This window comes from Eumetopias jubatus, unplaced genomic scaffold, assembly GCF_037043125.1.
Source record: "Eumetopias jubatus isolate StellerSeaLion01/CBP00866 unplaced genomic scaffold, mEumJub1_p1.0 scaffold_14, whole genome shotgun sequence".
Taxonomy (NCBI): domain Eukaryota; kingdom Metazoa; phylum Chordata; class Mammalia; order Carnivora; family Otariidae; genus Eumetopias; species Eumetopias jubatus.
Genome location: NW_028274820.1, coordinates 74,644,408 through 74,653,701, shown reverse-complemented (window position 1 = coordinate 74,653,701; position 9,294 = coordinate 74,644,408).

Genomic DNA, 9,294 nt, shown 5'->3' with positions numbered 1-9,294 from the left:
ATCCAAGTATACGTAAGATCAAATGAAACAATAACCAACAAAAAATCAATATAATAATGACCCAAGCTAAAATCTATGGCAGAATCATTTTTTTTTAACTGCAAAGGTACAATTATTCTTTGTGGTTAAAATTATGCAGCCCTTAAATAACTCTGAGTAAATGAATTATGTGCTATTAAGAGATTTCTTGAAAGTTTTCATTAGCTGTAAAATAAAGTAGCTTTAAGCTTTAGAATGTTCTACTCAGTTGGAGACTCTCATGTCTTTGTGATATTCTGGTGACAATTTCTATTCTAAGTGTCAAAAACAACTCTGCTATCTGGAACAAGTCGTATAGTATTCTCTCCTTTTAATATTCTAATCGTGAGGTGTGAAGTGAAATGGTTGCACAGTGTAATGGTGGTAAAGAAGTGGAGTGTCAATGAGACGGGGAAGGTGACAGACTCGGAATAGGTCCCTGAGGTGCTCTCCAAGTGCACTGGATAAAGATTCCCTTGGGAAAATTTTCTCATTAGTTCTCAGACACAGTTCAGTAATTCAATAGCACCAGGTTACCATTAGTCACAAGACCAAAATATGTTACTTTCCATGCTTTAGTTCCTTTATTTGTATATGTCATTTTCAGACTGAAAATTATGAGCCCTACTCTCATGCAAAGCCAGTCAGTAAATTGTTTACATACCGAAGTATGATACATGACAAGTAGATTCTGTAGTCTTATTATTATTTATGTATGTGACAAATTCAAAGGGAAATAGACATTTTAAATGATTCTGATACTTCCCTATAAACTGTCGATTTCTTTACACCAGAATTACTAAACATGTACATGTGTGCACACATACATTTTCATAAGAGAAGCAGGAAGGATTCAGAAATAGTTGTTAAAGACCGCATTTTTAAAAAGCTTTCTTACCCTTATTTATGCTGCTTCTGAAGTAAACTCTTCTCACTGTTTAAAGGGAGTCTATTTTTAAAACCAGTGTACCTTCCAGTGACTATATTCTCTGTTTCAGAAATTATAGAAGTATGAATGATGTATACACATGTGAATATAAAATATTCATGTTTTGTGCTATAATAGAGAGGAAACTCTTAAAGATCCTGCTTGTTAGTGAATTTTCTGTGTAATTATTGAGTAAAGATGTTAAAATGCATAGATTATAGTTCCACGTGTTTTATCTTTCATTGTCATAAATGATATGTACTTTTTTCTATGCTATAAAAGTTAACTGCACTCCCACTCCACAATTGAAGGCATAATGAGTCAGGAGGTTGTCTACCTCATTACTCACCAGGTCAGAAAGAAAGGAGTATCCACCCCATTGGTCATTTAAATCCTCCTGGTTACATCAGGGAAGCAATAATGAAATCTGTGAAAATGAAAATTAGATGCAACACTAACAGATTATTGTAGATTTTTGCATTTCACAATATTTTCCTTTACAGATTTTGCAGTGATGGTAATTCTTATGTTTTAAAAGATAGCTAGTATATGGTATCGCAAAAAAAAAGTACTAAATTTACTTTGTAATATATTCTAGTGGAAATATAATTTAAATGTATCCACCTAAATAAACATCATGACAGACTGGAAGAGGAAGTTAATCTTTGGTCATGCAAACTATGTTTCTTACAGAAATAAAATGTGATAGGTAAACTGCAAGAGGAGGCTATCTATTAGATAATGATGAGACCTACGAGAGAATAGTCTTTTCCAAATGAATTGGCTAAAAACATTTCCTAATAGAAAGACGCTCCTTTCAAAACAGTAGTGATCAGGATTCCAAACAAACCATCACATGCTTCTGTTTATGTGCTACCCATATAGTTATTGTTGAATTATGAATTGTAAATATTTATAAGTGATTCATATTAAAGAAGTTGTCAGCTGCAGCTACAGTTCTTCACCTTCTGTCATCCCAACTATCAAGGGGGCTGACTCAATCACTTTCTTGTCAGGCTACCTTTCTTCCCCAGAATACTCAATTCCCAAAACACAACAAAATATAAATGGATGGAAAGTGCTAATGACCCATGATTGCCAAGAGGTATTAAGTTTTTAAGGGTCCTTTACTGACTAAATTTTAAATGAGCAAAATCATGAGATTCATTTCCCAAGGCAAATCTTTATATTTTTAGTAGATGTCCACTGAAAAGAAATACATATTATTGTCTTCTGGTCTGTCTGCTTTCTTGTGATGGGAGTCATAATCAGCTTTTGAAGACTGAACTATATGTAGCTTATTCCATGTTTACATATAAGATCTATGCTCATAAAAGCTAGACTAATGAAAAAAATTACATTTTTAATTAAGGAGAAACGGTTTGAAATGATACAATTTGGAAACTTTATATTATTTGGGAGTTTAAAGGTATATTTTAAATCTTTAGGATTGGGTTGATAATCATTTTCAACAATTAAGTTAAAATCTTTGTATTTAGCAGGTAATACAGCTCAGTTCCCAAATCTTATAATTTCATCCTATTTCCCCTTTATATTGTCTTAAAAATGCCACTGATGAGAAAAATTGTTGTTTCTAATGACTTTGTTACAGTCTAAACTTGCAGTTTCTTTATTATTTTTGTCATGGGTTGGCTCTATCTTGTTTCTGCTGACATTATGTTTTATGGTATATTTTCATACTTTAGAAGAATCTTTTCTAAATAAGAGAGGTGGATGGTCCCTGAAATCATAGCTTACAGGTTCAAATGTTTGGATACAAGTGAAAAAAGTTCCCATTGTGTTTGTTAATTCGATCATTATTTTAGGAAAATAAAGCTTTTGCTTAAATTTTATGTTGTGAAGAATTGCTTATATCTGTATATAATTTAGTATACACAAAAGTCAAAATCAATAATGAAAATTGAGTAAAATAGTTAAGGAGTACTTTTTGATCAAATCATTAGATCTTCTTACTGAAAGGAGGCCCTATAAATAGGAAATGAGTGGTTTTTCCCAGATTCTGGTATAAGTAAGCTAATGACAGTGTGTTAATCTTTGTAAGTTTCTGTCTCATTTTTTAATTTCTGTGTGAAATCGCTCTTAAGAATCTTTCAGCAATTTCCTGTGATGTCCTTTATTATCATCCTAGCACTGTGACTTACATGTGCTCTCACAGACACTCACATGAAAGCCGACTCTAGACACACACACACACACACACACACACACACACACACACACACACACACACACACACACACACACAGTCAGGGCCCACTCAACAGATGTGCTCTTGTGTGGGAATCCTATCACTTTTTCTGAAACAGAGAAGGCATGACTTTCAAGTAGTTTTAAATTTCAAATCAGCTTAGTCCATATTTAATCTAGACATGTTGGTTTAACACCAAGCCACACCAGACCTTTTAAAGTTCAGTGGCTGTGATATAAAATTCTTCACTGTGTTGCACCAATAAATTGAGAAGTGCAGTATAATTCTCCACTATCGCTGGAACCATTATGAAATAAAATAAAGACTATGATATAGGTCCTCACTCAGGTGCACACTCTTTCACGGTGTATTCAAAGTGTGTGTTCACAAAAATTAATGAAAACTCACATAGATGATGCATAGTTTATGGAAGTAAGTGGTAAAAAAAAAAAAGTTAACTCCACCATTTTTTTCCTATTGGTCACTTTACATGCCAATAGATTAAAAGATGCTGAATTCCTTTTCTCTGAGGACCACTTTTATAACTGAGTTATTTAGTTTTTTATTTTTTTAAACTAAGCAGCCAAAAGAAAGAGCCTCTTGACACTTCCAGCAAGTATCTCAGTTCTTTTCATATTGTCAATAGCTCCACTGATAGCACTGTTCTTTTGACAGCTGAAAGCAGATGTGGGGGTTAAGTATGGGAGCAATTCAAATGTCCATAGTAAACTGCAGGGGGGCAGAGAGAGCTCAGAGAGCAGCAGCTTTAAAGTAATTGACTAATACAGTAAGGATATTAAAGTCATTTAGTGCCAAAAGGGAACACACTGATCCCTGACCCTCAGCCACTTTGGAGTAATCTAGTATTCAATCCAGCGTGTAATGACTGCCAGGCCTGTCAATCCTCCAGGCTCTCCAGTCAAATGCCTGTGGCTACTATTGGCTTATGGTAAAAGGACAGAAATGCAAGGAAATGCCTCTCAATCAGCCTATGATGTGATAATGTTATTGCTCCAATGTATTCTATATTGTCCCTGCATAGTTTAATCTGTTGAGACCCATGTCAAAAATTGCCCTTGTTCCCCAGAGGTCTTTACTCAACCTTTTAGTAATATAAGTGGATTTGAAAGGAAAGAGGGTAACTTACTTGATGAATTGTTTCCAGCTAGTGAGTGTGTGTGTGTGTGTGTGTGTGTGTGTATACACACACATACATAACATATATATGTATAGTCAACTGTGGCTTAAAGGCTATCCATGCAAGGTATAAATTAGAAGTGTGCTAGTAATCTGACTTGTAAACCCTTCTTTTTCTTTTACTCCAATGGGCAAGATATTTTACAATAAGAAGGTGTTTGAAAAAAAGTATCAACAGAAATTTATTTGCATGGTGGCTGATTCACGTTTGGTGCATGTGCCAAAAGGAATTTTAACAGGGGAAGTTGTCAGAAAAAAAGATTTACTTGTTTCTGCTACTTCGAGACGTAAGAGTTGGCAAACTTCTGGGAAGCTTCCATTTTAAATGAGGTGTTTTGCATTTGGAAAATATAATTATTGCTAGAGGCTGCAAATGAAAAAAAAAAAACACCTAAGAGAGCATGCAGGAAATTGCCATTTTTTGTTATTTTGATTTTGCTAATTGAGGCACTAGAAATTGACCCAAAGTTGAAGAATCAAAATGGAATAATAATTATTCAAATCGTATTTTATTATCTTACAAAGAATCTTTGTATTTCTTAGTCATTCCTCCATTTACTTTTTTAAACCTACTACATAGAGTCTTTGGAAAGAGAAGGCTCCAGTGATGATAATGCACTATTATTTTTAGAGGACATTAAGGTTACATGGGGAGGCATTTTGCCGATTTCTCTTCTGTAGGACTCTACCCACTCTCCACAGGGAAGGTGCTTTACAAAAATGAGAAACACAGAGGAACATCTATTGGCTCATAAGTTTGAAATAACTGGTGTCAAAAACAAATGACTTTCCCCCTCCAACAACATGTCCTCCAGCCATTCAGCACTCTAAAATGATTAATCAGTGTAGCTTGTATTTTAAAAACCGTTCTGCATGTGTGTTATTTACTTTTCCCAGTTGAAGCATTCTGAATTTGTATACAGTTCTTGCCAAAATAGAAGAGACAGGAAAATCTTCCTTTTGTGTTCAGTGAATTCCCAGACCTTAAGGGCAGAATGAATGCAGGAGGAAACCCATCAGGATGTCTCAGGCAATTTTTCATTAGTATCAATGACAAGCTGTTTCACCACAGGCTATTGTTTTCATGGAAAGTTCAAATACAGTAGGATGGGATATAGTGTGCTATTAGCACATAATGGTATGATTATTACCTATCATATATATAGGTGACCTTTGTCACCTAGAACATTGATACTCTTCATTATGATGTACCACTGTAGAATAAGAGGAATGGTTGGACAGCTTTAGAGTTCTTTCTGTAGTTGTCTAATTATCTGTTTAAAGTTTTCAAAGCTTTCCTAAGAGGTGAACTAGAAGGGAAAACCAAATAGGTCAGAGAATCACAGGGCTTCATAGGACCTTGTCATTAATTTGTCTATTCCTTTTACGTCCTGGCATAAAATAGCTAAGTTATTTCTGGTGAGGGTATATTTTATACAAAATTCCAAAATTTAGGATCATGTGTATCTGCAAAAAGCATTATAACTATAAAGGAATAACTTGATTCTACAAGCAGAACAAAAAAATCAGTCTTTATACCTACACATTGTATTAAAAGCTTCTTGAATGAGTTGAAACTTTTTTCCTACCATCTCCTTATGAAATTCAGTGAGTCACTTTTCACTCTTCGTGTAATAACTTCATGTTCCTAACGACAATTGTTAAATATATATTTAGTTTTCCGTAGAATGAATGTGAGTAAAGCATCATTCGGTTTGGGTTAATTGAGTAAGTTCTCCTTTAGCTTCAACAGAATTAAGGGCACATATCTTATCTTCATTTCTCATAGTCAATATGTGGTTGAAAAAATTTCATTCCTTCAGCAAATATGGAATTTCAGCTCTGCACATGGCATTATGCCAAGCTCTGTAAGGGGTATAAAGAAGAATAAGACGTGATCCCTAATTTCAGAAAGCTTACAGACCAATATGGGAGGTGAGACCCTAGACAAATAACTATAGCACACAGTTGAAAGGGGAGAAGGTAGCTGAAGTTTATTAAGCACCTAGAGTTAGCCAGTCAGTCTGTATAACTCCAATTAATGGACACAGAATTGTGAGATAATCATTTTCATTTGTTAAGCTGTCTTTATTGAGACTCAGGAAAGCCATTACTGTATTTGAAACAAGTTCTTTCTGGCTCAGATACCCATGCTCTCCCAGCAAGACTGCATCTTTTCCATGACAGGAGTGATGATGCTATGATTTCTCCATGTGAGGAAATCCACTTGATGCTCTTCCAAATCGAAATCCTGTTTTTCCTTTTAAGGAAAGGTAAGACTCCAAAGGTCAACCATGTAGTATGGTGTAGACAAAGTGATCTTCATGTGGGTTCATCTCCTATTAAATTGATCTCTAAGGCCATGGGATCAGAAACTTTGTCTTATTTCTTATTCTTATTTCTTATTGTAATCAGAATATACTAGGAGTTTAATAAACATTGCATTGGTTAAGTGAGAATACAGAATATCTTTATTCTCTTCAGGCCTGGACTTTTCATCAGGGATTAACACCCAGAACAAATCCCAGAATATGAAGATAATCCCACCAAGGTACACAGTTGTGAAAAGTCATTAAGCTTATTAGCCATTAAAATGTTTAGTCTGTTTCTGTTCATCAGAGTTTCTTCCATATTCTTAATTAAAATGAGGAGAAGAAGGGAGAAAACTTGTGTGTATAAAAAATTAATTATCTGTGAATTTTATAATTCTGTGTTTAATGGTAGAGTTGTATCAACAAGTTAAAAATCAATGGATGATTAACTTACTATCCAGTTACATCTGTTTACATTTCTTTTCTTAAAGTACTGGCTTAGAAGCTACTGTTATTATTAAGGGCCATTATGACAACCTACAGGTTTTTTTTTTAGTATTAAAAATTATAACTAGTATCTCTCTATTCTTTTATCTTTAACCTGCTCTTTCATGTTTTATAAACTTTTTATTGTAAAATATAAAACACATTTAGATCATTTGCACAAAACATAAAGCTCACAGAATAATCACAAGTGAGTGACTACTAGGCAGGTCAGGAAATATGAAACGGGCAGCAATCAAGAAGCATCCTTAGGACGATTGCCAATTGCTACTCCCATCTTTTTTGTTTCCTTCCTCTTCCTCCCTCTCCACTATTCTGACTTCTAACTTTAAAGTTAAATTTTGTTTGGTCTTTAAATACATGGAATCACTTTTGTATCTGGCTTCTTTTGCTTAACCTGCTATTTGACAAATTCTTCATTGTAGTTGAGTATCAGTCATTGAGTCATTTTCATTGTTGTACAGTGTTCATTTTGTGAATACTACCGAATAATTTATCCATACTATGAGAGATGGATATTTGGGCTTCCATTTTGGGGATATTACAAGTAACAGTCTCAACACAGTGCACATATGCAAGTTTTTTGGTTGTATGATTAATTGAATTGCTGGGTCATAAATTATGCATATATTCAATTAAGGAGATGATACCAATTTTCCAAACTGGTTGTACCAATTTATTTCCCCACTAACAGTATAAGAAAGTCTCTGCTGTTTTATATCTTACTAGTAGTTGGTATTAAATGTCTTACTAATTTTAGTCATTCTTTGGCGCATATAACAGAACCTCATTTTAATTTGTATTTGCATGATTGCTAATGAAGATATGCATATTTTCATGTTTATTGGATAATATTGGTAGATTTTGCAAATTGCCTTAAAAATTTCATTGATATCATCAGTGATATAGAATGCATGTTTCCTCACACTCTTGACAACATTGGGAACTGTCAAACTTTAAGAGGGGAAAAAAATCACATTATTACTATGATACATTTCTTTTGTTATATCTCACTTTCAGCGTAATTCTGTGTTTATTTTTTTACCATTTTTGCCATTTTTTTTTTTTTTTTGTGCTATATATTACTCCTGTCCTCTGATCATTTTCTTTCTCTTGGGTTGAACATTTTATTGATTTCTAAAAATTCTTACATATTTACTAAGGTTTTTGTCTGTGGCAAATATTTCCTCTGCGATTTGGTTTATACTTTCTTTGGTCATACAAAAGTTTTCCATTTTATGTGGTCAAATTTATCAGTCATTTTTCTTTATGGTTTTAGGGTTTTGTCTATATTTATCATGGCCTTCTATACTCATCATCACAAATTACTATGTTTTTAATTAGCTGATGATCTCTTTTAGATCTCTTATGGTTTTAATTTTTACAATGAAATCTTTGATTACTGGGTATTTATTTTGAAGTAAAAATTGATGCAACCATTTTTCTTCCATTTTTTCCCCAAATTGTTGGCTAGTTGTCCAAATACCATTTCTCAGTGAAAACACCTATTTTTTACAGATATCATTTGCCACCTTTGTCATTCACTAAATTCCAATGTGTCCTTGAACTTATTTCTGGACTCTCTGCTTCATTAAATCTTTCTGTTTATTCCAATGCTAGTTATGAGCCTTCGTAATTAAATTTGTTTTTAAATGTGTTTTAATAGTAGTTTTTTTTCCTTCCCTTTGTAATAAATTAACTGTAGAATTTGGGAGTTTATTTCCTCTAAGAAAAAAAGCTCTTGTCATGATCAAGTTGTTATTTTTTTGTTGAAGTAATGCAATGTCTGAAAGACCTCATACCCAGCCAATATAGTGTGGTAGTCTCCTTTTCCATAAGAAGGCATGGTCTGCTTGGATAGCAGTAGGGTTGTGTGAAGTTGTATGGAATCACATTAATCTGCCAAATAACTAGAAAGTATATGATAAGTGCTTATCATGTGTTTACTTAAAATATACTTATGTGACAGCAAATGACTGAATTAGATATGAACTATAAAAGGGATCAGAAACATGAAATTGCTGTGGGCTGAAAAGGAAGAGATAATTTCATAAATTTAATTTCATAAGCAGGATTTATAGACAGTCTTTTAGATTTCTTAAGAAATGATTGCTACCTGGGAAAGG